This window comes from Bactrocera dorsalis, chromosome 6 (assembly GCF_023373825.1).
Source record: "Bactrocera dorsalis isolate Fly_Bdor chromosome 6, ASM2337382v1, whole genome shotgun sequence".
Lineage (NCBI taxonomy): Eukaryota > Metazoa > Arthropoda > Insecta > Diptera > Tephritidae > Bactrocera > Bactrocera dorsalis.
Genome location: NC_064308.1, coordinates 2,238,248 through 2,263,425, shown reverse-complemented (window position 1 = coordinate 2,263,425; position 25,178 = coordinate 2,238,248). Strand labels below are relative to the sequence as shown.

Here is a 25,178-nt window from a genome sequence, read left to right as displayed (position 1 = left end):
ATATACGGACAACGTGGTCATCCACGTTGTTGTTATTGGCGGAAGCTTCGCACGGTTTCAGTGTAGCTCCGTGTTGTTGGTACTCTTGCTGACTGGACTGCCTGCCAGTAGTTCTGTGCTGAGCATCTGGTGGCTGGTTGGCTTGGTGACAGGTGGGTCTGGACAGGATTGCCCAAAGGGTGCAAGTGTCTGTCCACTGTTGGAGAGTGCGACTCTTGTGAAGACCAACGGTCATATCAGCGAACCGTTTAGCCCACGGTGCGATTCGGCTCAGCGCCACATCGGTCGACTCCGGACCGTTACGGGGACATTGTCCGTCCGGCGGCCCATTGAGTGGCCTTAATCCGACCTAGGGTTGGGGTTGTGGGCTGTGTCACTGCGGAAACGCTATAATCGACCGCTTGGGTGGTCACTGATATTGAGCGGGCCTTTGCGTGGGTCGCACTTTTCTGCGCGTTCAGACGCTGACACCTGGAGAGCAGCTGCTCCAGTATCTTTCTGTCCGTGAGCCTTCAGCGCTAGTGGTACGCCAGCGGATCAGTTCTACTGAGAGGTTGTTTGGAAGGTGAGATGCCTCCGGGACGGAAGAGGAGGACGAAGGTTCTCGCTGGAAGCGGAGAATCCGCCGCTTCGACAGTTGTGGATGATTCCACGTCGGGCGGCGAGGGTGAAACGTCGGGAGCAACGGGAGCGGTTAGATCTCCACCGAGGAGCAAGGCGCGGTTGGGGTCGCCGCGTAAAGATGACGGAAGCGAGGGAGGGAGCGGTAGTTGTGGCGGGAGTGCTAATGTGGCCTCCGCTGAGAAGGCGGTTGCGCGTGCGGGGTCGCCGCGTAACGTTGGGGGAAAAGTGGGAGGAAGCGGGAGTGCCATCGTGGCCCCCACTGAGAAAGCGGCAGCGCGTACGGGGCCGCCGTGTAAGGAGGGGGTAATCGAGGGAGGGAGCGATAGTCGTGGTGGACAGGCCAGCGTGGCCGCCACTGGGAAAACGGTTGCCAAACCGTCGAAAACGGTTGGCAAAGAAGCGGGCGGGCGTGCCAAAGAGGCCGGGAATAAGCGGGAGTATTCGCGGGGGGCAGTTGTTGTTGCGGGTGGGGCAGTCAGCCATGTTGCGGCTGCCAAACGAATTACTGGGGAGCTTAACGAGCTGGTCTTTGAGGCCAAGAGTTTTGATAGGGGGACTGCGAAGGGGCTGTTGGAGCTTGCCTCAAAGTATGAGGCGCTCCTAATGACGGTGATAACCGAGAATGCCCATCTTCGCGGTCAAGTCGATGCCCTTAAGGGAAGTTGCGGGGGACACTCCTCGGCGCCGAGCAGGTCAATGCCGGCTCCGTCGGCGCCGATGCCTGCGCCTCCAGCACCTGTGCTTGAGGCAATCGCACCGGCGACGCCGAAGCCTGTGGAGACCTGGTCGGTCGTGGTCAGGAGTAAGGGGCCCGCAACTTCCTCTAAGGAAGTTATAAACAAAGTAGTGAAGGAGGTGGGTCCCTCACTTGGTGTGAGGATCCACGAAGTTAGGCCAATTAAGGGTGGTGGGGCGGTTATTCGTACTCCCTCCGTCCTAGAGAGGGAGAGAGTGGCGAGTAACAAAAAGTTCGGGGAGGTGGGGTTGGACGTCTCTGTCAACCGGAAGTTGGGACGTCGGGTGGTAGTCCAGGGGGTCCATACGGAGATCCCCCATGAAGAATTCATGGAGGAACTACTCCGGCTGAACCTCCAGGACTTCAGCCCGGCATCCCAGAGGACTGACGTGAGGATGGTCAGTCGTCCCTGGAAGGTGGCCGCTGATGGTAGCACCAATGTCGTCCTTGAGGGTACGGACAAACTGATGTCCGCCCTCTTGGAGGCAGGTCGGTGCTACATAAAGTGGTTCTCCTTCAGGGTGCGACCGGACAGCCCCGTCGCTGGATGCTTCCGATGTATGGGATTTGACCATAGGGTGGCTGAATGTAGGGCTAGATCAGATGTCTGCCGGAGGTGCGGTCAGGAAGGCCACAAAGCTGCCAGTTGCGTCAATGCACCACATTGTCGCAACTGTGAGTTTAAGGGTAGGCCAGCTGGGCATCTAATGATGTCAGCTGTCTGCCCTATATATTGTGGCATTGTTGAGCGCGCCCTCGCCAGACACTGATGGGTGGGATTATCCAGCTCAACTGTCAGGGCTCTTATGCCGTAATGTGTGAGTTGGGGGGTTGTATGGTAGAGAATGGGTGCGGTATTGCTCTACTCCAGGAGCCCTACGCCACCAATGGTGTGGTTCGGGGTCTTCCTGGGGGTTTTAGGGTCTTCACTGACCTTAGAGCTAACGCCGCAATAGTTGTGAATAATCCACGCTACGATTGCGTAGTCGTGGATTCTTCACAACTAGGTATATGTGTAGCGATAGATGGGGAGTTCGGTAGGATGATTGTCGCTAGTTTATACTGTAAATATAGCGAGCCCCTAGAGCCCTACCTGGGCTACATGGATAAGCTACTACTACTTGCGAGTAGTAGCCCATTTATCCTAGGGTTGGATGCGAATGCCTCGTCCTCGATGTGGTTTAGCAAGGTATCCCGGCATTCGTCTGGATACCAAAGCCACAGTCGAGGCGAGGCATTAAGCGAATGGGTGGTGGCTAATAGCCTCCACGTTTTGAATGAGCCGAGCGAATGGTATACGTTCGATGGGCCTGGGGGCGTGAGCGACATTGACGTGACGCTTATGAACGAGGCAGCAAGTAGGGCTTTTAGTGTTAGTTGGGCGGTTAGGGGAGGGTGGGGATTGAGTGACCATAATTTGCTTCAAATTGTGGTTACCCCTCGATCTCCTCCCTCACCTTATGAGAGTCCATTGCGGCGATGGCGTACCGCTGGTACTGACTGGAACCAATATGGACTCTCGGTTAGGGAAGCGGTACTTAATATACCGCTTAGCGAGTTTGAGGAGTTGGGGGTCGACGAGCAAATTGCTCGTCTCTATGAGGTTATTTGGGGGGCTAATGATAGGGTCTTGGGTAGGTATGAGTGTTCCAAGATTAGTAAAATTAAATGGTGGACGCATGAGTTAACCTTGAAGAGGAGGACTGTCAGGCGTTTGAGGCGAAAGTTTCAGCGCGCTCGACGGTCCAATTCTGATAGGCTGTCCCAGCTTAGGCGGGAATTTAGTTGTGCGGATAGGGAATATAAGGAGATGTTGGTGAAGGTAAAGGAAGATGAGTGGAGGAGCTTCGTTAGGGAAAATAGGAACGACCCCTGGGGTCAGGTCTATAGGATCTGCAGGGGTCGTAGGAGGGAGGATATCACCTCTCTTCGCGTCGGGGACACTCTGTTATCGTTGTGGAGAGAGTGTGCGGGGGTTCTGTTAGGTGCGTTCTTTCCTAGGTCGGAGGTGCAGGTACCTCAAGCACAAGAGGTGCCTGTCCCTCCATTAGATGATGGGGAGTTGGGGTACGCCTTTGGCCTGGTTAGGTCTAAACGGTCCCCAGGTTTTGATGGTTTGAACGGAGAGATGTGTAAAAGCTTATGGAAGTTCATTCCGGAATACCTGGAGGCCATTTATAATAAGTGCGTCTGGGAGGGATACTTTCCACGCGAGTGGAAAAGTGCTAGGGTTGTTCCTCTCCTGAAGTCCCCTGATAAGGTCAGGAGCGATCCTCGATCTTATCGGTGCATCAGTCTCCTTCCAGTACTTGGAAAAGTGCTGGAAAGGGTCATGGTGGAACGGCTTCAGGAGCTAACGCGGGGTATGTGGTCGGATAGGCAGTTTGGGTTCAGGAAAGGACGCAGTATAGAGGATGCGTGGTTTTTTGTTCAGAATGTCGTTAGGGAGAATGTCAACAAGTATGTCCTTGGCATATTTGTTGACTTCAAGGGGGCATTTGACTACCTAAGCTGGGATCGAGTGTTGCAACGGCTGGAGGAGCTTGGCTGTCCGGAAATTACTCTTTGGCGGAGTTATTTTTCGGACAGAAAGGCCTCTCTTGTCGGCATGAATGGGAGTGTGGAGATTGGAGTTGTTCGAGGCTGCCCGCAGGGTTCCATCTGTGGTCCATATATTTGGAACCTTATGATGGACACTCTGCTTGGGCAGCTCGAGCCACTCTGTAAATGTTGCGCGTATGCGGACGACCTTCTTCTTATGGTTGAAGGTCGCTCGAGGTTGGATTTAGAACGGGCGGGAGGAGATCTCTTAGAGATCGTTAATTCTTGGGGCTTAGGTGTGGGGGTTGACATATCGATGGAAAAGACGGTGGCAATGCTGCTGAAAGGTAGATTGTCGCCGTCTCGTCCACCGATTGTCCGTGTGAACGGGGTCAGCATCAGATATGTGACGCAAGTCAAATATCTGGGGCTGACCATAAGTGAAAGGTTGTGTTTTACTCCACACTTTGCGAGCGTGAAGGAGCGACTGCAGGCAACCGTAGGCAAAATACGACGTATTTTGAGGAGCGATTGGGGTCTCGGACGTCGTGCTGTCCGCACCATATATCGTGGCTTGTTTGTGGCCTGTGCCACATATGGAGCCCCTGTATGGTGGGAGGCAGCCACGACTGTCATGGGGTCTCAAAAACTCCTCTCAATACAGCGTTGTGTGATGCTTGCTTGCTTGCCTGTATGTCGCACCGTCTCAACGGATGCGATGCAGGTTTTGTTAGGTGCACCCCCTCTTGACCTGATTGTCATACAGAGAGCTGTTGCATTCAGGTTAAGAAGGGGTTTGAGTGTGTCATTGCTGCGGAACGATTGGATTTCCGACGATGATGTGGAGAGGGAGGGATATCTAGGGAGCAAGAGGCTCCTAGATGATAGGGTTAGGTGTAGGTGGCAAGAACGTTGGGACAATAGTCCTAACGGCCGAGTGACGTACGAGTACATTCGGGACGTGGGGTTCGTTGAGGATAACCCAGATTTTAGATTCTGTCTAAGTCTGGGTTTCTTGTTTACGGGGCATGGGCCTCTGAATGCATTTTTGCATCAGAGGCACCTATCAGATACGTCAGGGTGTTTTTGTGGGGCGGAGTTGGAGAATTGGTCGCATTTAATTGCGGAGTGCCCGATGTACTCGGACATTAGGGATCTGGGTGGTATGGGGATTAGCTGGACTGATGGACGATTAGATGTTAGTGGTGTGATCTCCACTAGTCGGAATACCGAACAGTTAGGGTTGTTTGCGCGTGAGTTATTTAAGCGGCGAAGGCGGTTAGCTGGAAATTAGGGTTTTAGGGTTTTAGTTTTTTGTATGAGTGTTAGGTGTTTGCGTTGTGGGTATTTTATGTGTTAGTGGGGTCCAACCTCACCTTCTTTGCTGGCCACCAGTCCGGAGCAGTATGGAAGCTCAACTGGTAGTAGTTTCGGCTACGAAGTCTGACCGGAGACTTAATTCTGGTACCACGGGGAGCAGGAGCCCTTGGAGGTAACTCCAACCTGCTCATGCGGACTGGCCCCTCGGGGAGTATCGTGGTGGTTGTGGTTGAAACCCAAATCGCGGGAAGAACTGACTTTGTCAGTTGAATGTGGAGTTGCATTGCAACCGGGTGCCGGACCCAAAGCACGGCAGAGGTTTTAGATGGGCCTCGAACCCTACCAAGGTGGTTAGTGTGTCCATTCCACACTGCCAATTGGTACTGAAAATGCTTAGCATTCTCAGGGCGCTGATCAACGCATTGATTTGATCCGCTGTGCTTTTGAGCGCCGTGGAGTAAGGTTGTCGACAACAGGTACCCACGTAAAACACACCGGACGTTGTCCTTCTTCTTGGCATGTTTGAGAACGTCCGTCAGTGATGATGGTATCTGGGCCGCTTGAGGGATCGCTCGCCGGTAGTAGTAGACGATCCCCAGAAAACGACGTAGATCGCTGACGGTTTCTGGCTTTGTGTAACTGGCGATTGCTTGCGTGCGTTCGGCGGGTGGAGTGTAGCCGTCTTTGTTGATAGGGTACCCCAGGTAGATGACTTCAGACTTGCCAAACTGGCACTTCTTTGGATTGATGGTGAGATGACGTGCACGCAGGACTTCAAAGAAGGTGGTGAGATGTCGTAGGTGCTGTTCGTGGGACTGTGAATAGACAATCAGATCGTCTATGAAGCTGCCCACGAAGTCTAAATCTCTGAGGATGTTGTCCATATGTCTTTGAAAAGTCTGCGTAGCATTGCGTAGTCCGGGTGGCATACCCAGAAATTCGAAAAGTCCAAAAGGAGTGGTTACAGCTGTTTTGGCAATGCCTGACTTGGCCATGGGTATCTGGTGGTAAGCCCTGACTAAGTCGATGGTGGAGAAAACGGTGGATCCGTGGAGACGTTGGAGAATGTCATCCCCATGAGGGACTAGATATCGATCTGGAACTGTATTTGCGTTTAGTTTTCTATAGTCACCTGCGGTGCGCCATCCACCAGTTTTCTTTGGCACCATATGAATAGGGCTGGCCCATGGGTTGCTTGAGGAGTTCAAAGTCATCTTTAGCTATTTGTAGTTTCTCGCCGGTGAGACGTCGTGGGCGCTCAAATACTGATGGCCCAGTTGTCTCAATGTGATGAGCGACTTGACTGTCAGTGTCTGTGACAGGATTGGTGCTGGGATGAGTTATGTCGATGAATTGGTTGAGTAATTGCACGTATTTGACGTCATGTGCACCAGGACAGATTGAGCGATCGATTGTTGAAATGCTGTGTACCGTGGCCTCAGATAGTGTGCCCTGAGTTGTGCATGACGAGGTTGTATCGATGAGACGTCGTCTTTTGAGATCTAGAAGCAATGCAAAGTGGACCATGAAGGTTCGGATAACGGTCCCGTTGGCTGCGAAGAGAGTCAGATCATCTTCTTTGAGCGTGTGAGTGATGGCGGACTTGGGCATGAGACAGATCACTGATCCAGAATCGACAAGAAATCTAATGTCTGTTGTGCGATAATGAATGTCAAAGCGATGAGTCGAAGGTGCAAGGACTCTCGCACTTTTTGGCTCTGGACCCATAGAGACGGTGATAATAGCAGAACTTCTTCTTGTCTGAGGCTGGCTCTTCCTTCGATGATGACTGCTGGAAACGGCCAGATGCAGGTTGGGATCGGACTCGAGTAATTCCCTGGTCCTTGATACAGGTCACCAGGTCGGCTATGGCAAGTTTAAGGCTTGACAAGTTCTCTGCCATGCTGGAGAGCAGAGAATTTTCGAATTTGTCGCCCCTGTGTGCAGCCTGGGCAGGCTGGTGATGTGTAGCCATAACGGAATGGCCAGCCTGGTTTTCCATTAGCTCGTCTGCAACTTCAGCAAGCTCATCTGGAGGGGAATCTCTGAGTAGTTTGAGACACCGGCTGGTTGATGGTGGTAACAATGCCAACCACGCAGTAAGTCCTCTGAGGCCCTGTCGCCCATGAGAATTCTGAGCTGGCGCAGGAGCTGGCTAGGTTTTTTATCATCGAGTTGAACCTCCGTAAGCGCTCGGTGAAGCTGGCAGTCGCTGTATTCTGAAAACCGCTTCAATATCTCGTCCTTCAGCTTCGCGTACTTGTCGATTTGATTGTAACTGCTTCAACCTAAACAAACCACAAACGAGGCTGGATGGACCAGAACTGCGGGAGTGTGCAACTGGACACAGCTACAACTGATGCAGTGTTCTGGGTTTCATCGGCGGCGTCACCGATGATCAGAGTTGGGTCGTTTGTGGTCATGTTCAAAGAGATTAGTTTTAAGACGTTTGGATTACTAGTGGACGTGTTTGGCGAGTTAAAATTCACTGATTTGTTTGGCGTATGTTCTAATGGCATGTAAATGAATCGATTGAGAGCACGTGGTCACTGGTTTGTACAAATTTTTAGACACTGATGAATGAGAAATTACTACGAGCGAGTTAAGGAACATGTGTTACTTAATCACATTTTTGTATCGAAAACATAAATTATCAACTGGTAACCTAAACAAACAATAACAATAGTCTCGCCTAGCATCATAAATGTAACAAACAAAATGAATGTGCGAAAATGTAAACTGCACCAAACTATCTCATTAGCAAGTAAGCAAATATTGTAAATGCACTATCAATACAACAGACAATGTATATGTATACAAACCTAAACAAATAATAGAATCTGTATCTACAGAAACTATCAACTAGTAATAAGTAAACATTCTAGTTAGTATAAATAGAAGCATAACCATACACGCTTCGTCTTTTGTATTTTTAAGATTACGAAATAAAGAACGTTCTGCTGTCAAGGCAGAACAAAAATATTTTTTTGACTAAAATAACCCAAGTGTTATTAATTAGCGTGAATTTGCAATTAATATTAACGTTTGCACTCATTTGTACTTTAACGCGTGGAGAGACAAATGAAAAAAAAAAACAAAAAGTGCTTTGGCCCACTGCAGAAAAAAACATACCTATACATGTATGTACCTATGTAGTATATATATATTAGGTGAAAATCTGCGGTAGCAGAAAATTATATACTTATATACATTAAAAAGACAAACAATAAAAAAGTGCAGTGAAAAGAAAAAAAAAATAAAGCTGCGGTGACAGAAACATAAACTTACAGAACCAAAATATACAAAACTTCACAAACACAAAAAACATTATGAGCGCGAAACCTCCAGAATAAAAATATATAAATAATTACAACAAATATACGGGCGCGGACTTAAAACCATAAACATACATACAAATAACAATACACACAAGAAGCCAGGCAGCTAGAGGACCGTGGAAGAAGAAGAGGAATTGGAAAGAATATACTGTGCCCAAAAAAGAAGGTGACATTTAAATTTAAATTGCGCGGGTCGAAGGATTTGGAGAATTATTTTTTTTTTTGGTTGGTAGTACTGTCAGTCACAGTTATGTCAAATTTCATGTCAAAATATTCATTATTGTTTGATATACGTTTGATATATTTGTGAGTTGCTAAAAGTGAGTTTTTCGTTTTTTGCGATATCGAAATTTGTTGAGCAAAGAATTTGCATTAAATTTTGTTTACGGAAGCAATTTTTTGCTGCGGATACGTTGACCGACGAAGCTCACGTTTAACAAATCAAAGATTTAGTGTTAAAAAACCATCGATTAACAATTAGAGACCTTGCTGATGAAGTTGGCATATCGAAACGCTCAACCAATACTATTTTGAAGGATGTTTTGGGCCTCAAGCGCATCAAATCTCGACTGGTACCGAAAACATTGAGTTTTTTTGAAAAAAGGCGTCGCGTTGAAGTGTGTGAAACGATGCTTTCCGACTACCATTGTGTCATAAAATGCATTATAACTGGCGATGAGACTTGGATCTTTGCTTACGACCCCGAAACAACCGATCACTCGAGCGAATATCGTGCCAAAAGAGAGCCGAGACCAAAAAAATCATGCCAAAGTCGCTCAAAAATCAAGGTCATATTGACTGTTTTCTTCGATTATCGTGGTGTTGTGCATTATGAATTCCTTCCAACCGGTCAAACCGTCAACAAGGAATATTATTTGAACGTTATGCGACGTTTGCGTAACGCTATCCGCCTAAAAAGGCCGGAATTGTGGAAACACAATTCTTGGTTTTTACACCACGCTGATGCACCATTCCATACTGCCTTCGTAATTCGTGTTCATTTCGCCAAAAACTCAACTCATATCGTTCCGCAACCACCGTATTCACCTGATCTGGCGCCGTGCGGCTTCTGGCTGTTCACCAAGCTCAAAAGACCGCTCCGTGGACACCGTTTTTATACGATAGAGGAGATTCAAGCCGCAGCGAAGACGGAACTGAAGGCCATCCCGGAAAGTGACTACAACCAGTGTTTCGAAGATTGGAAAATCCGTTGGCATAAGTGCATTGCATCGGGAGGGGATTACTTTGAAGGGGATGAAATTGATTTGGAAGAATAAATAAAGAATTTTGAAAATAAATACGATGTTATTTTTTGGGTACATATGTACCTATGTACATACGTTAACCCAAAATCAAAGTGAGCGTTTTAATTTCACTTCATATTTAACATATACGCATACATATGTACTAGGGTGTTTTTTTTTTTTTTGAACTATTAAAAAAAAATTCCTGAAAATTTTAGCCCTTAATATTAACATTAAGAACTGGACTACATGCCTTGGTTCATTTTTCATAAAAAATACACTACAATCGTGATTTTTTATCTTTAAATTCTTACTGATCAGAGGTATTCTATGGCATCGCTTTGACATTAGACGCATATTTCTCAGAATTCTTCACTCTACAAAAGTGCCTTGTGTAACAAAGTCCTAATTCAAACCGGCGAGGTAGTACGGGGCATTAAACCTGACTTTTCCACGAAACTCCCATTTTTTATATATGTACATATATGTATCTCGTAAATGACAAGATAGATATAGGATATACTCGTAGCAGGAGCATATTAAATCCTTAAATAATCAAAAACGTTAATTAAGATTTTTAATTTATGAGACTGTGTAATTACAAAATATAAACATTCAATTTTATTTACAGTTATGGTAAGGTTGCTATGCGGCAGCTGTCATTAACTCCCCTCTTCCTAAAATGAATTTCCCCGATTCACAATTATTTTGAGTTAATTTTCATAGTTAAGTTTAGTTGTTTATGACAGTATTATCTTCAAATGCTATTAAATATATTCCAATCAATGTTTGATTGTCTACAATATTTTTTCTGAATTTAATATCGCTCCTGGTTTAATTCTTCAATTTGTAAGTTTTTTTCTTTTAATTTTTAAATTTTCCTTTTTTTTGTTTAAAATTTTTGACAAACATGTGCTATTTTTATTTTGTTTACAATAGGTTTCTGAAATTTCTGTTTTATAATTTTGAATATTAAAAAATTTATTGTTACAGTATATTAAATTCTGGTCAATAATAAGCTTACCATCTAATTGAGCTATGGCTCTTACACCATAGTACTTTCATGTTAGTTCTATTTTAGGGTATTTTATATAAATTATAATTATATCAACTTTTTGGGCTATTTCAAATTTAGAAATGTCCATTAGATCTGTTATTGTCATTATACCGTGTTGGTAGTATATTATGTTTTTTAGTTCATCAAAGTGTAAAATTGTTGGATTTAAAATTCCAATTTTACCAAAAGTTATTGTATTTATTAAATTTTGCAGTTCATGTATAACATATTGATTTCGTTTTCTTTTTATTTTCCTATTTGTGGTAGCACCTTTAATATTATGAATTGTGTCAGTTAATTCTGTTATTATTTTAAAAATTTCTGAATTTGTTGTGTATTCTTTATTGTTATTTACTACTAGTTCGTCAAATTTGTCATTAATTTTTACAAAGTACTCATGGTCTGGTGTACCAGCTATCCATTTCCAAAGTGTTCCTAATTCTTTTATACCTCTTTTTTGTCTAAAATGGGTTTGTTTTAATTGTTTCAATAAAGTTTTAATTCTCAAAGTTTCTGATTCTGTTTCCTGTGTAATAATTCCTATGCTGTCATGATTGTATTCGTTATTACTGTAAAAATTTCTATTTTCGTCTGCTATTATATTTTCAAAATAAGAAAAATTAATGATATGAAATTGGTCCCCATATTCCTCATAAATGGAAACATCTCCATTTTCGATCACATCACATCATCGACATCCGCGGCTGCTGAGCTGATTAGTATCTTTATGAATAATTATATTTCTATTATTAATTATTATTTTATTCTCTAAATTTTCATTAACTTGCTGTTTTTTATATGTAGGTTGTAATTTATTTCTCTCTCCTATTATTTTTTCGTAAATAATTTGGCCGGGATGATATTGCTAATCTGGGCCTTATTCCACAAAACAACTTATCAACTTTTCACTTTGCACTTATCAATTGATATTGTACTGCAAAGTGAAAAGCGTTTCTGTTCCACAATATTCTTTGCGAATCTCACTTTGCATTGAGCATATTTTGGCAAAGACTTTACGCTCTTTCCGCTCAGTGCAAAGTCTTTGCGCTTTATTGGCAAAGTCTTTGCACTCTCTTGCAAAGTGAGTGTGCAAAGTGTTCCACAAAGCGTTTTATCAACTTTGCATTTCTGTCTCATCACTTTTCACTTCGCATTGCTTTATATGTGTTGTTAAAATGAGCCGCAAAATACAAATTAAAAAAAAAACTTGCTGTTTTAAATGTGATAAAAGAAAAAAAAAGCATTTTATTTGCTAGTTTTAAAAACAACAGAATAAGTATTTTTTAAATAAATAATTGTAAATTTCAAGCATATTTAAGTATACATTTCTTTGTGAAGGTTAACAAATTAGATAAACAGGCAGCATGGGAGGATGTGTTATAAAAAGCCCAATCCCTACAACTGGCGTCAGCACAAAAAACATGGACCTATGCAAGGGACAGTTTGTTTGGGCTCTGGAAGAGCCGGACAATGGTAAGTACAACAATTTTATGCCTACACATATCAAATAATTATATTTGCATCATTTGTTGTTGTTGGAATTATTTTATTGTGCATTGCTAATAACTAACAAGCATGTTGTTGACAACAACAAAACAAAACGTCATCATAGACATTGTTGTTGTGAGTTAACAGTTGAGTACACTGTACAACAACTCTTGCTGATAACAACCGGTTTAACCAAAATATTACTAATTGCTATGTGTACTAGAGTGGATCTATTTTTTTTCGACGAAGCGGTTATCAAAATCGTAAGCTACGATGAGTTCTAAGAAAATTTGCCCAAGAAACCATGGCTTTAAAATCAAAATCGAGCTTCCGGTTTTTGACGAGAAACTTTTTGTATTTTTGCGAATTTAATTTTATTAATTTGCAGAGTAAAAGGGATAACGCCCGAAATACTGGATATACTTGGCCATACTCGATATTCTGGAATCAGACTCAGCTGTGGTAGATGGTTTGAATTTGCCAGAAAGTTATGGCAACTCAGAAAATCTACCGTCAGCTGAGAATGATTCCAGAATATCTATTTCAGAAGAAACAATTGCCAATCCACCTCTAAACCCAAGAAAGAGGAAGCGCTCTACCAAGTTTCCAAGTGAAACTTTGGATAGAGAGAAAAAATGCCGGATGGAGCTCCTTGAGGTTGAGGTTTACTACCGGAAACTTCAATGCCTAAAACTGGAGAGGGAGCTCCTACTTCCACCCTCTGCTATCACACAGGGAATTGCAACGGCAGAAACAGAAAATGTATCGCGTCTGTTATTTGAGGAGGTTTGATTACCGAAGGCCAATTTTTCATTTGTGTATATTTGATTTCTAAACATTTTATTTTGAAATAATTTGTGATAAAAACAAAAAAGCTCTGAAATTAATAAAATGATGTAAATAAATACAAAAATACTTCCTTTTTTATTTATTCCCTGAGACCTTAATCTCAAACCCAATAAGATACAACGCTTTTGCAGTGGAAAAAAGTCATGGCCAAAACACCACTTTTATTTTAAAACAATACTATAATAGTTGGCATTAGGTAAAGTATTGTAGCAGGGAAGTAACCCTTTCCATTCCACTCTCTTGATCTATATTATTAAGGGCATCACTTTATTCTTCAGCATTTTCGTCCAATTCCTCGCTTTCATTGTCAGTGTTTTCAGTGGGTTGCATATTTTCACTACTCCTTCCGATGCTACAGGCAATATTGTGTAAGATGGCACAAACTATGACTGTCTTTCCTGCAAACTAAGGCCTCAGTCGCAAATAATTTAGACACTGGAATCTTTCTTTAAGAATGCCAAAACTATTTTCAATTATGCGGCGTGTTTTTTTGTGGCAACGATTGAAAACTTCTTCAGCAGGATTATTGGGATTTCGGCGTAATGGTGGTATCAACCAGTTTTTCAATCCATAACCACTATCACCCAAAACAACAGCATCCGGAAATGGTCTCCATCCATTGTCAAATCTTCGACTTACAGCCGAATTCCGTAGCACCCTTGAGTCATGAACGCTGCCCGGCCAACTTGCATTTACACTGTAAAATGTGTAGTCTAGCCCACATATCATCATCACAGTTAATGAGTGGTTTCCATGCCGGTCAACATATCCTTCCTCGTGTAATGGAGGCGCATCAATTTTAATGATTGTGCCATCAACGCAACCACACACAGAAGGGAATCCACCGATCAGAAAAAACTTTTCAGCAATACCACTGACATCATCGGGCCATCGCACTGTTTTTTGAAATAAAACGTCTATTATAATGTCGACAACTCTATGGATGGTTCTGCAAACTGTGGATTTTGCAACACCATGCAAAGCTGCAACTCCATGGTACTGGCAACCATTTCCGAGCCAATGCAGGCACAGTAGCAGTTGATTTTCAGCCGACAAAGTATGACTGCGCTGTATATTGTGCTCTAATTTTTGTCCAACATTATTTAAAAGAAAATCTACCTGGATTGGATTTAAACGGAAGCACTCTTTAAAATTGAAATTTTGTAGTCCCGAAAAATTAATTCGGTCTCTATAATTTCTAGCTTTAACCGCGTCTTTACTATTGTCGAACAAAAACTCATGTCTTAACATTTTGAAAGCTTGACTAGTTATGATAATACGAATTTGCAAAGCGATCATTTACCTTGCAAATTTTTGACAAACTTATCAAATTTTGCTTTGCAAAAATAGAGTTTACAGTTTTTGTGGAACGGAACAGCATAATTATATGCAAAGTCTTTGCGAATTACACTTTTCAATATAAGCTTTGCACTTTGCACAAGAGAACGTACGAGGAACAGAAATTACACAGAGAACATAAAAATTGCAAAGACTTTGCAAATTACACTTATCAATTTCAACTTATCGTTTATCAAATTTGATAGTTCTGTGGAACAGAAAGCTTTGCAAATTGACGAAAAATTTGCAAAGTACAAAGTGAAAAGTTGATAAGTTGTTTTGTGGAATAGGGCCCTGATCTATGTTTATTATGAAACATGCGTTTTCTTCGGTGCTTGCTTTAAAGTTGTTGGCAAATTTTCATGGTTAGCTTTATTATAAAGTACTTCATTTGGTTTAAAGTTCGTTACTGAATGTATTGTTGTATTGTATTTTTGCGTTGCTCTAAGTTTTATTTCTAAATTACTGACAATTTCATTCTTCTTTTATACATCTGGCTATTTCATTTATCGTTGAATCAGCTCTTTCAACTTCTCCATTAGTTATGCTGTGACGTGAATTAGAGAAATAAATTTCAATATTTAACCTATGCATTAAGGACTTAAATGCTGGTGTGGTAAAGCTTGGTTCATTGTCTAAAGTAATTTGTTTTACATCTGTGAAACTTTGAAGCACAAAATGTTCTTGAGTAGTCAGGCTGTATCAATTGCATTTCTGAAGCCAACAGATTTTTTAATTTATTCAATGTAGATATTCCTTCCTCATCTATGTAGAGTTATTGCAAATTATTTTGATTTATTTTTTAGAAATCCTACAGTTTTCTCCTGATAGGTATTTCGTCAAAGGTTTGGCTAATGCAGCATAGTCTTTAACAAACTTACGATAATATCCTGCAAGCCCCACGAATCCTCTTAATGCTCGCAAACTTTTTGGTATTAGATAGTTTCTGGAAGCTTCTTGTTTCTTAGTTTTGTTATTCTTATTTATATTTTCGTCATGTTTAATTGAAACTTTTTGTTCCTTGGGTTTTAAGTTTTCCAGAGTTTTATTTTCAAAACAAATGTTAATACAGGTATCCCTCGAATAACACGGTTAATTGGTTCCGTGTTATTCGAAATCGTGTTATTTGAAATTTAAAAGGTAAAACTTTATAAACGCAATAATTTTTAAATTACATATGTTCAACCACTGTCACTCTCCAAAGATTGATTTGTTTTTCCTTGAAGAGGTAGAGGATCCTTAAATTTCAATTTTTAAAAGGAATTTTCGCGGCTTCGTGTAATTCGAACCCCGTGTTATTCGAGGGTTGTCGCAATTTTTAACCGTGCTATTCGAGATTTCGTGCAACTCAAGTACCGTGCTATTCGAGGGATACCTGTACTTCTGTTTTCGTTTTCCATGTTATTCTTTACCCTATAATTAATTTTCCCATTGGACACATCGAAACGTGCCTCATTATTTTTAAGGAAATTGTATCCCAAAAGGAGATCCGATTCTAATCCTTCTATTTCATAAAAGATTTCTTCGACTCCAAATGCGGTTATTATGTGGTAAAATTTGATAATGGAATAGCCTTTCACGGTTTTTATGCGCTTATAAATGGCTAATTTGTTCTTATTATTGTAAACCCCAGGCTTAATGAAACACGAGGTTGCTCCTGAATCGACTAGAGCTTTTAAGTTTTTATTTCATTTGAAGTCATGTAGTTTGAGATAGGGGAGTTGGCCCCTCTTCGCCTAAAAAATGACTCTCATTTATATTATTAATTCTTTGACTTTTCTCTTCGGGCGAAAGATATGAATACTTTCTCTATGTCGATTTACACCATGTGCTTCCTGATTTAGTTGTATATTTTGATTAAAATTTCTATTGCCTATGCCCTCACATTAAAATCTCTATTATAAAGTCTTGATAGAGATGGATTTATATCCATAGGAGTCGGTTTGGGAAAATTATAATGTATATTGTTATTTTAAGTGTTGTTCCTTTGAGGAAATCTTAAATTATTGTTTGTATAGATTGACTTTGATTTGTTTCTACCATACATAAAATTTTGTGCAAACCGTGCTCTTTGGTTGTTTGATTCTAGTTTCTGAGCTTTTGCTAAAGCATTAGGTAAATCCTGTCAATTTAGAGAAAATATTATGTGTCTTAGTGGGGTATTTAGCCCTGTTATAAAAATTCGTAAGGCATGTTCCCTATTCTTTTTGTTAAATACTTTTGTCCTAATTGCTTAATTTATTAATAGGGTAAATTTTTTGTTGACGAGGTTTTAATATTCTACAACCGACATTACACCCTGCCTTAGCATGCTTAGTTCCTGTTCGATTATATGTATAGAACATTTGTCCACATATGCAAAGTCTAAACGAGATAGAATTGCATCGAAATTGAGCACTGTTCCATGGTTTGTTAATGCATCGTTTGCATCATGCGTTATTTTATTTCGAAGTATTGTGAGTGCAGCAAAGTATTTTCTACTACCCTTTACGTACAGGCTCATAGCGTTAAGTGCTGCCTCTCTCCAACTTACATATAAATTCATCCCACCAGTAAATTCAGGTACGGATTTAACTACGTCTAATGATTCTTGAGACACTATATTATCGTCTATTGTTTGTGTTAGAAAATCGGTTGCCCTATCAGTATTCACTATTATTTTTGAGCATAATTGCTCTACTTCCTCACTTAAAGCTATATTCTTCTTCTTCTTCTTAATTGGCGTAGACACCGCTTACGCGATTATAGCCGAGTTAACAACCGCGCGCCAGTCGTTTCTTCTTTTCGCTACGTGGCGCCAATTGGATATTCCAAGCGAAGCCAGGTCCTTCTCCACTTGGTCCTTCCAACGGAGTGGAGGTCTTCCTCTTCCTCTGCTTCCCCCGGCGGGTACTGCGTCGAATACTTTCAGAGCTGGAGTGTTTTCATCCATCTGGACAGCATGACCTAGCCAGCGTAGCCGCTGTCTTTTTCTCTCGAAAACTCGCAACGTCGACTCATCCGCTGTTGACATCGTCCAAGCCTCTGCACCATATAGCAGGACGGGAATTATGAGAGACTTATAGAGTTGGGTTTTTGTCTGTCGAGAGAGGACTTTACTTTTCAATTGCCTACTCAGTCCGAAGTAGCACCTGTTGGCAAGAGTTATCCTGCGTTGGATTTCCAGGCTGACATTGTTGGTGGTGTTAATGCTGGTTCCTAAATAGACGAAATTATCTACAACTTCAAAGTTATGACTGTCAACAGTGACGTGAGTGCCAAGTCGCGAGTGCGACGACTGTTTGTTTGATGACAGGAGATATTTCGTCTTGCCCTCGTTCACTGCCAGACCCATTTGCGTTGCTTCCTTGTTCAGTCTGGAGAAAGCAGAACTAACGCGCGGGTGTTGAGACCGATGATATCAATATCATCGGCATACGCCAGCAGCTGTACACTCTTATAAAAGATTGTACCTGCTCGATTCAGTTCTGCAGCTCTAATAATTTTCTCTAGCAGCAGATTGAAAAAGTCGCACGACAGGGAGTCGCCTTGTCTGAAACCTCGTTTGGTATCGAACGGCTCGGAGAGGTCCTTCCCGATCCTGACGGAGCTTTTCGTGTTGCTCAACGTCAGTTTACACAGCCGTATTAGTTTTGCGGGGATACCAAATTCAGACATCGCGGCATAAAGGCAGCTCCTTTTCGTGCTGTCGAAAGCAGCTTTGAAATCGACGAATAGGTGGTGAGTGTCGATTCTCCTTTCACGGGTCTTTTCCAAGATTTGGCGCATGGTGAATATCTGGTCGGTTGTTGATTTACCAGGTCTGAAGCCACACTGATAAGGTCCAATCAGCTTGTTGACAGTGGGCTTTAATCTTTCTCACAATACGCTCGATAGAACCTTGTACGCGATGTTGAGGAGGCTTATCCTACGGTAGTTGGCGCAGATTGTGGGGTCTCCTTTTTTATGGATTGGGCATAGCACACTTAAATTCCAGTCGTTGGGCATGCTTTCGCCCGACCATATTTTACAAAGAAGCTGATGCATGCTCCTTGTCAGTTCTTCGCCGCTATGTTTGAATAGCTCGGCCGGCAATCCATCGGCCCCTGCCGCTTTGTTGTTCTTCAGGCGGGTGATTGCTATTCGAACTTCTTCATGGTCGGGTAATGGAACGTCTGCTCCATCGTCATCGATTGGGGAATCGGGTTCGCCTTCTCCCGGTGTTGTGCTTTCACTGCCATTCAGCAGGCTGGAGAAGTGTTCCCTCCATAATTTAAGTATGCTCTGGGCATCGGTAACTAGATCACCTTTGGGGGTTCTACAAGAGTATGCTCCGGCCTTGAAACCTTCTGTAAGCCGCCGCATCTTTTCGTAGAATTTTCGAGCATTACCCCTGTCGGCCAGCTTATCGAGCTGTTCGTACTCACGCATTTCGGCCTCTTTCTTCTTCTGTCTGCAAATGCGTCTCGCTTCCCTCTTCAACTCTCGGTATCTATCCCATCCCGCACGTGTTGTGGTCGATCGTAACGTTGCGAGGTAGGCAGCCTGTTTTCTCTCCGCTGCGACACGGCACTCCTCGTCGTACCAGCTGTTCTTTTGCACTTTCCGAAAACCAATGGTTTCGGTTGCAGCTGTACGTAAGAAGTTTGAAATGCCGTCCCACAGTTCCCTTATACTGTAGCTATATTACTGTCAGCAATAAGGCGAGTTATTAAGTCTACGGTCAAAGCGTCACCGTTAGTCATTTTGTCTTATTTTCAGTGTTTCTGATTTTTTTGTTTCTTTTTTTATAAGGTGGTTATTTTCACCACAACCGTAACAATTTGAGATAATTATTTTCTGATCCCTTAAGAAAGGAGGCTCCTCTATTCTTGAGGTTCTGGAGTTCAGAATCGCAGAATTGAGTTTTTATTATAAACCGGAGGGTCCCCCTTGCGGTGATGAATCGCGGTTTCAATATATTTTGTTATATGGCTGATCGAGCCTTTAATTATTATTTTATTGACTTAAATTGGCTGGATGGGTCTTAATTTTTTATAATTCTCTGGAGGGTCCCCACGATGGTGGTGAATCGCAGCTTTTGATTATGTAATTTATTGGTTGTACAAACCATTGCTTATATTTTTTAGTTTCTTTTTGTTTTTTAAGTTTAGAACGTTCCCTAGTGTCATGAGCGCCCTTACAGAAGTCGCAATATGACAATTTCTTATATTTAATTGTTGGGCTATTTCCCATTTTTAATATAATAATAGTTAATTTTCAATTCAACTTACAAATATATTTTGTCAATGTCTCTGTTGATGATGTTGTTCTTTATAATTGCTGCTGCCGCTGTTGCCACCTCCGCCGATGATGCAATTGTTGCCGCTGCTGTTGTTACCGCTGTTGATGATGTTGTTTTATAAAATATTTGTATTTTTGTGATTTAAGTCACTCTTTCTGTTTTTGTAATTTTGTTGCTTAGTTATATTTTAATTATTAATTTTTAAATCAATTATTTAAAAACTTTTTTTTTAATTTCTTGTTTTTATTATGCTGCGATTGTCACTTCGTTGCTTGTTCTCACTCACTTTATTTCAGTTTTCGGTTGATTATTAAAACACTTATTATTTTTGTTATATTTTTAGTTCACTGTTACTTTTCTTTACACAAGTTAAAAAAAAGTTTTTTTCTAATTACTGTTATTTTTTTTACACAGTTACTTTCCTTCTAAATCTTTGGTAGGTACAAATAGTTTGGCTAAATGAGTTTCCGTCTCTGGCCCCACACAACACGTAACCAACACAGAACACTGTACACTCACCGCATCAAAACATACGTCACTAGCACACTTCACTCACCACACTCATCTCTACACCACCTACAATCCACATCACACATAACTATGTACATTACCACTGCGTTTTCACCACCACCAAAAGGGAACAAAAGGAGCGGAAAAACAAGTTAGCGACTACTTCTTTTTGCGATCCGCTAACGACCAGCCGTGCGAATAACCCCGAGCTCTATTGTGCGAACCTCAGTTTATAATTCCAAATCAATATATTGTTTTCCTTATAAATTTCAATACATGCGGTGTATATAATTTTGAATAAAATACGTTTGTAATTCTCTGGCGGAATTGTGGTGCATTTTCCTTTTTTTTTTATACAACTTCCCAACGGTGAGTGCTAGGAGATCAAACGAGAAAAACATGGTCCTTCGAGCCAACAGAATGGCACTATAGAAAAAAAAAAAAAAAACAAAAATCAAATTTAAAAGCTAAATAAAAAGAATAAAACTAAAGTAAAGTGAAGTGAAAAGTAAAACGGACGGACAAAATTATTCCAACGAGGCGGCTTCGAAAATCTTTTGTGATTATTTTACAAATGAAAATTTTGGCAAAGCAACTAATGTGAATAAGTGGGCTTTTATGTCCGAAAAAAGGTTTTAAACCTATTCGTCTTCTAAATAAGTGTGAAGTATTGAAATATTCCTAAAGGGAGTGCTGTGACAAAAAAAAGAAAGATAAAAGAAATATTAACATATACACATACAGAAACTAAGTCCAGTTTTAAAACAATAACATATACTCGCACATACATATATATATGAATATATAACAAAAATTAAGCTTTTAAACAAATTACATAAAAAGTAATAAACCAAAATCAAACGAGCGCGCCGCGTTATAAAAATCTAACAGAAAACATAATTCGGGCGCGATCGGTCAAAAAATAAATAAATAAATAAACAAGCATCAATACAACATAATAACAACGGACAACAGAGGAAAACCGGAACATACAGGCGCGGTACAACAGGACGGGAAAACCGGAGCAGACAGGCATAGCTATAACGCTTTAAAAAAAAAAAAAAAAACCTTACTTTCCCCCAAAACCCCTTGAGGCGAGATAAAGTAAGTGTATCGTTTTCATTTATATTCATTATATGTATGTACATATGTATGATAACAAACGGATTTATATTTAAGATAATCCGTTTGAACGGCACAAACCGGGAAAAGCTTAATTATATATATCATCTATATATATAAAACAAAAAAAACAAAAATTACCAATCTTTTATTTGCCTATTTGCTTACCCCTATTTTACGAACATACGTAACAAGCTAATCCAACAACAATTCAATTTCAAGTATCCACTTGCATGATTTTCCGCAATTCTCCTTCTGTTCCTCAAAACAGTAAGCAGTATATCAAAAATAAATAAGCAACAGGCACAATAAAAAGACAAGAAGAGAAAGAAAAGAAATAATCAATAAAAAGAGGTGAACACTTGCCCGTGGGGAACTCTCTTTTGATTCGTGTGGCGCAATTACAAAAGACCGCAAAAATAATACAAACAAGTAAATATACTTATATACATATGTATACTTGAATATAAATGTATATTTGCATTGCGGAGTTTTAAATATAATAGAATCAAATTCGCATATTTGCAATAATTATTCGACATTTATCGATATTTATTAATACGAGTACATAAACGGTCCGGTACAACAACAAATTTATACATATATATACTTACATTGGCAAGCATTTAATTTGGTCTTCGCTTCATACCAGACCAGGCACATATGCAAAGGGTATTGACGCCTGTAACTTCGAAAGTGCATACGAGGGCATACAAATAAGTCCGAAAAAAAAAAAAAAAAAAAACGTATATATATACATACATATATATATATACACATATATTATATACCATATATAAAATATATACGAGGGCATACGAAAAGGTCCGCAACCAAAACCAAAAAAACAAAAAGGGTATATATATATACATATATACATATATATATATATATATACTTATATATTATACAATATATCAATTTTATTGTACGAGGGCATTCGAATAGTCCGCAAACAACAAAAAAAACAAAAAAAGTATATATATACATACATAGATATATACACACATAAAATATACAATAATTTATCATATTATTGCCTTAGCATTTCTATGAAGCTGCGTAACACGACATACGCATATTTTAATACAAAAAATCGTAAATTCGGAAATAAAAACTCTTATTTACGTAAAAGAGTTTTCGGGTTTTCACATTCATCTGAATTTATACTAAAAAATTCACTTTTATTAATCTATTGTTACTAAATGAGCACAGACTCTAAAGATTCTAAATCTACTCAATTTTTAAAAATTCCGAAAATGATTTCTGATGATAAAAGTCCAAGTACACCGGCAGAAGCTACACGCTCGAAGCAAGGTGCTACAAAGCAAAAAAGGGGAAAAGATATTTCTTACGCTAAATTCATTTCTGAGAGTGACAGTTTAATAAGATACTGCACTCGATTTTCATCTTCACTGATTCAAGATAACTCTGAATCGGTGCTAGAAATCAAAAATCAAAATATTGACAATTTCTGGACACGTCTCCAATCTGCATATGACGCGATAGTAGAAACTGACGACTCAGATCTACCCGAAAATTTCAAATCCTCGGCTTACGCCAAATATGAAAATTGCCTTGACCAATTTGAAGAGACTAAAGCCATGATCTCCGATCAATTGAAATTAATTAAAGCAGTCGCACCTACTCCATAACCTAGAGTAGAGCTGCCACAAATTCAAAGCCAAGAGGCGAGTTCAGGCATTCACCTTAAAGTGCCAGCATGCAATACAGAAACATTTCACGGAGGTTATGAACAATGGCCGTCCTTCCGGGACATGTTTACGGCCGTGTACATAAACCATCCTAAATTATCACAAGCGCAAAAACTGTATCACCTCAGATACAAAACCAAAGATCAAGCAGGCGTAATAGTCAAACAGTTCGCATTAAATGACCACAATTTCAATTTGGCTTGGGAAGCTCTAAAAGAACGATACGAGAATGAAAGAATATTGGTAGACCAACAAGTCACCATATTAATGAACTTACCAAAAATCCAGAAAGAAACAAGTGAGGAGTTCATAAAACTTCAATCCACTGTTTCAAATTGTTTGTCGGTTCTATCGACACAGAATATTCCCACAGACAATTGGGACCCCATATTGGTAAACATATGCTCCGCGGCATTACCGGAAAAATCTTTGCTTCTGTGGGAGCAATCGCTCTCATCACGAAGAAAATGCCCAACGTGGCAACAGATGAAAGATTTCTCAACTACCCAATACGAAATTGCGGAAAGGGTAGATAAAAAAACAATCAGAGCTAAAAACGTTCAACCCGACCTAAACAGAAGCTTCAATAGCCCCAAGTCAATAACAACAACAATTTAAATCGAAGCTTTTTCAAAGCACAATCGTTCACATCTGAACAAAATAAAATAACGTCATGCGAACTGTGTAAAGGAGGGCACAAGCTAAAATCTTGCGAAAAGTTTAAAAAACTTAATATCAATGAAAGGAACAACTTTGTCAGATCGAAAAGACTCTGTACAAACTGTCTGTCCCACTCACACATTCTCAATAATTGCGAAAGCAAATTTAACTGCGTATATTGCCACAAAAGGCATCATTCTATGTTGCACTTAAATAACTTTCCCAACACACCTCAAAGTAGCGCTTTCTCAAAAAGAGCCACGGGTTTAGTTGCAACCGCAACTCCCGAAACACAAAATCCCGAATTTTGCCAAGAGACACCATGCTGCTCCAAGGCATTAAAAACTCAAACGCTGCACAGCGAGATCCAAAGTATGGTACTACTACCAACAGCAGTCGTCTCCATCGAACACCGAGGAGAACTGTTTAAACTCAGGGCCTTAATAGACCAAGGATCACAAAGATCGTTTATTGCGTCTAGGGCACAAAATAGGCTACAACTGCCTACAAAATTAGCCAATTTTGAAATTACGGGAATGGGCGGAAGAGTAGTTCAAAACTCCAATAAAATCTGCCCAATTACCCTAATTTCCCAACAAGCGGATAAGCGCATTCAAGCAGATGCAATGGTCTTACCGCAACTCACGAACATGCTTCCAAGCTATCATATAAATAGCAAGCATTGGCAAAAGGTTACACACCTAAAGCTAGCAGATCACAACTGCAACACCCCCGCTCAAATAGACCTTCTATTAGGAAGCGATCTTATATCGCAAATAATATTTGAAGGTGTTGAAAAAATTTCGAAAACACTACTGGCGCAAAATACCATTTTCGGATGGGTCGGATGGGTGGACTAGTTGCGGAACCAGTCACAACAATGACAACTCAAGTTGAGGAAATCTCAAACGAGTACCTCAATTCACAATTGAGAAAATTTTGGGAGCTAGAAGAACTCCCCCCCATTTCAATTACAACACCAGAAGATCAGTATTGTGAAGACTTTTACAAAGCCACAACTACTCGATCAGATAATGGTCGGTATGTCGTACGACTACCACTAAAACAACAATTTCCAGATACACTCGCCTTAGGTCACTCTCGCACCTCTGCAATACAGCAGTTTTTAAGCATGGAAAAAAACCTACTTAGAAAAGGTGAGCTCAAACAAGATTATGATGGGGTCTTAGAAGAATACCTCCATTTAGACCACATGGAGGAAGTAAGCCCATGTGAAAAAATCATAAGAGGCAAATATTACTCTTTCTACTTGCCACATCATGCAGTAGTAAAGCCTGACAAAAAAACAACAAAAATCAGAGTGGTTTTCAATGCCTCCAGAACCACCAGCTCGGGGAATTCCCTAAATGACA

The 25,178-nt window shown here is 40.9% G+C and overlaps 2 protein-coding genes and 1 long non-coding RNA gene across 17 annotated transcripts in view; 2 read left to right on the top strand and 1 right to left on the bottom strand.

The window, feature by feature from the left end:
• Positions 1-25,178, bottom strand: part of LOC125779099 (glutamate receptor ionotropic, kainate 2) — a 2,985,835-nt gene that overhangs the window by 2,168,980 nt on the left and 791,677 nt on the right. The gene's annotated exons all lie outside the window — the stretch shown is intronic.
• LOC125779126 (uncharacterized) overlaps positions 1-25,178 on the top strand; it is a 497,385-nt gene that overhangs the window by 302,148 nt on the left and 170,059 nt on the right. The window lies entirely within an intron of this gene.
• On the top strand, positions 10,563-13,315 carry LOC125779221 (uncharacterized). Its single transcript, XR_007423190.1, has 3 exons — positions 10,563-12,136; positions 12,199-12,333; positions 12,737-13,315. It is a non-coding gene; the product is annotated as an uncharacterized LOC125779221 (long non-coding RNA).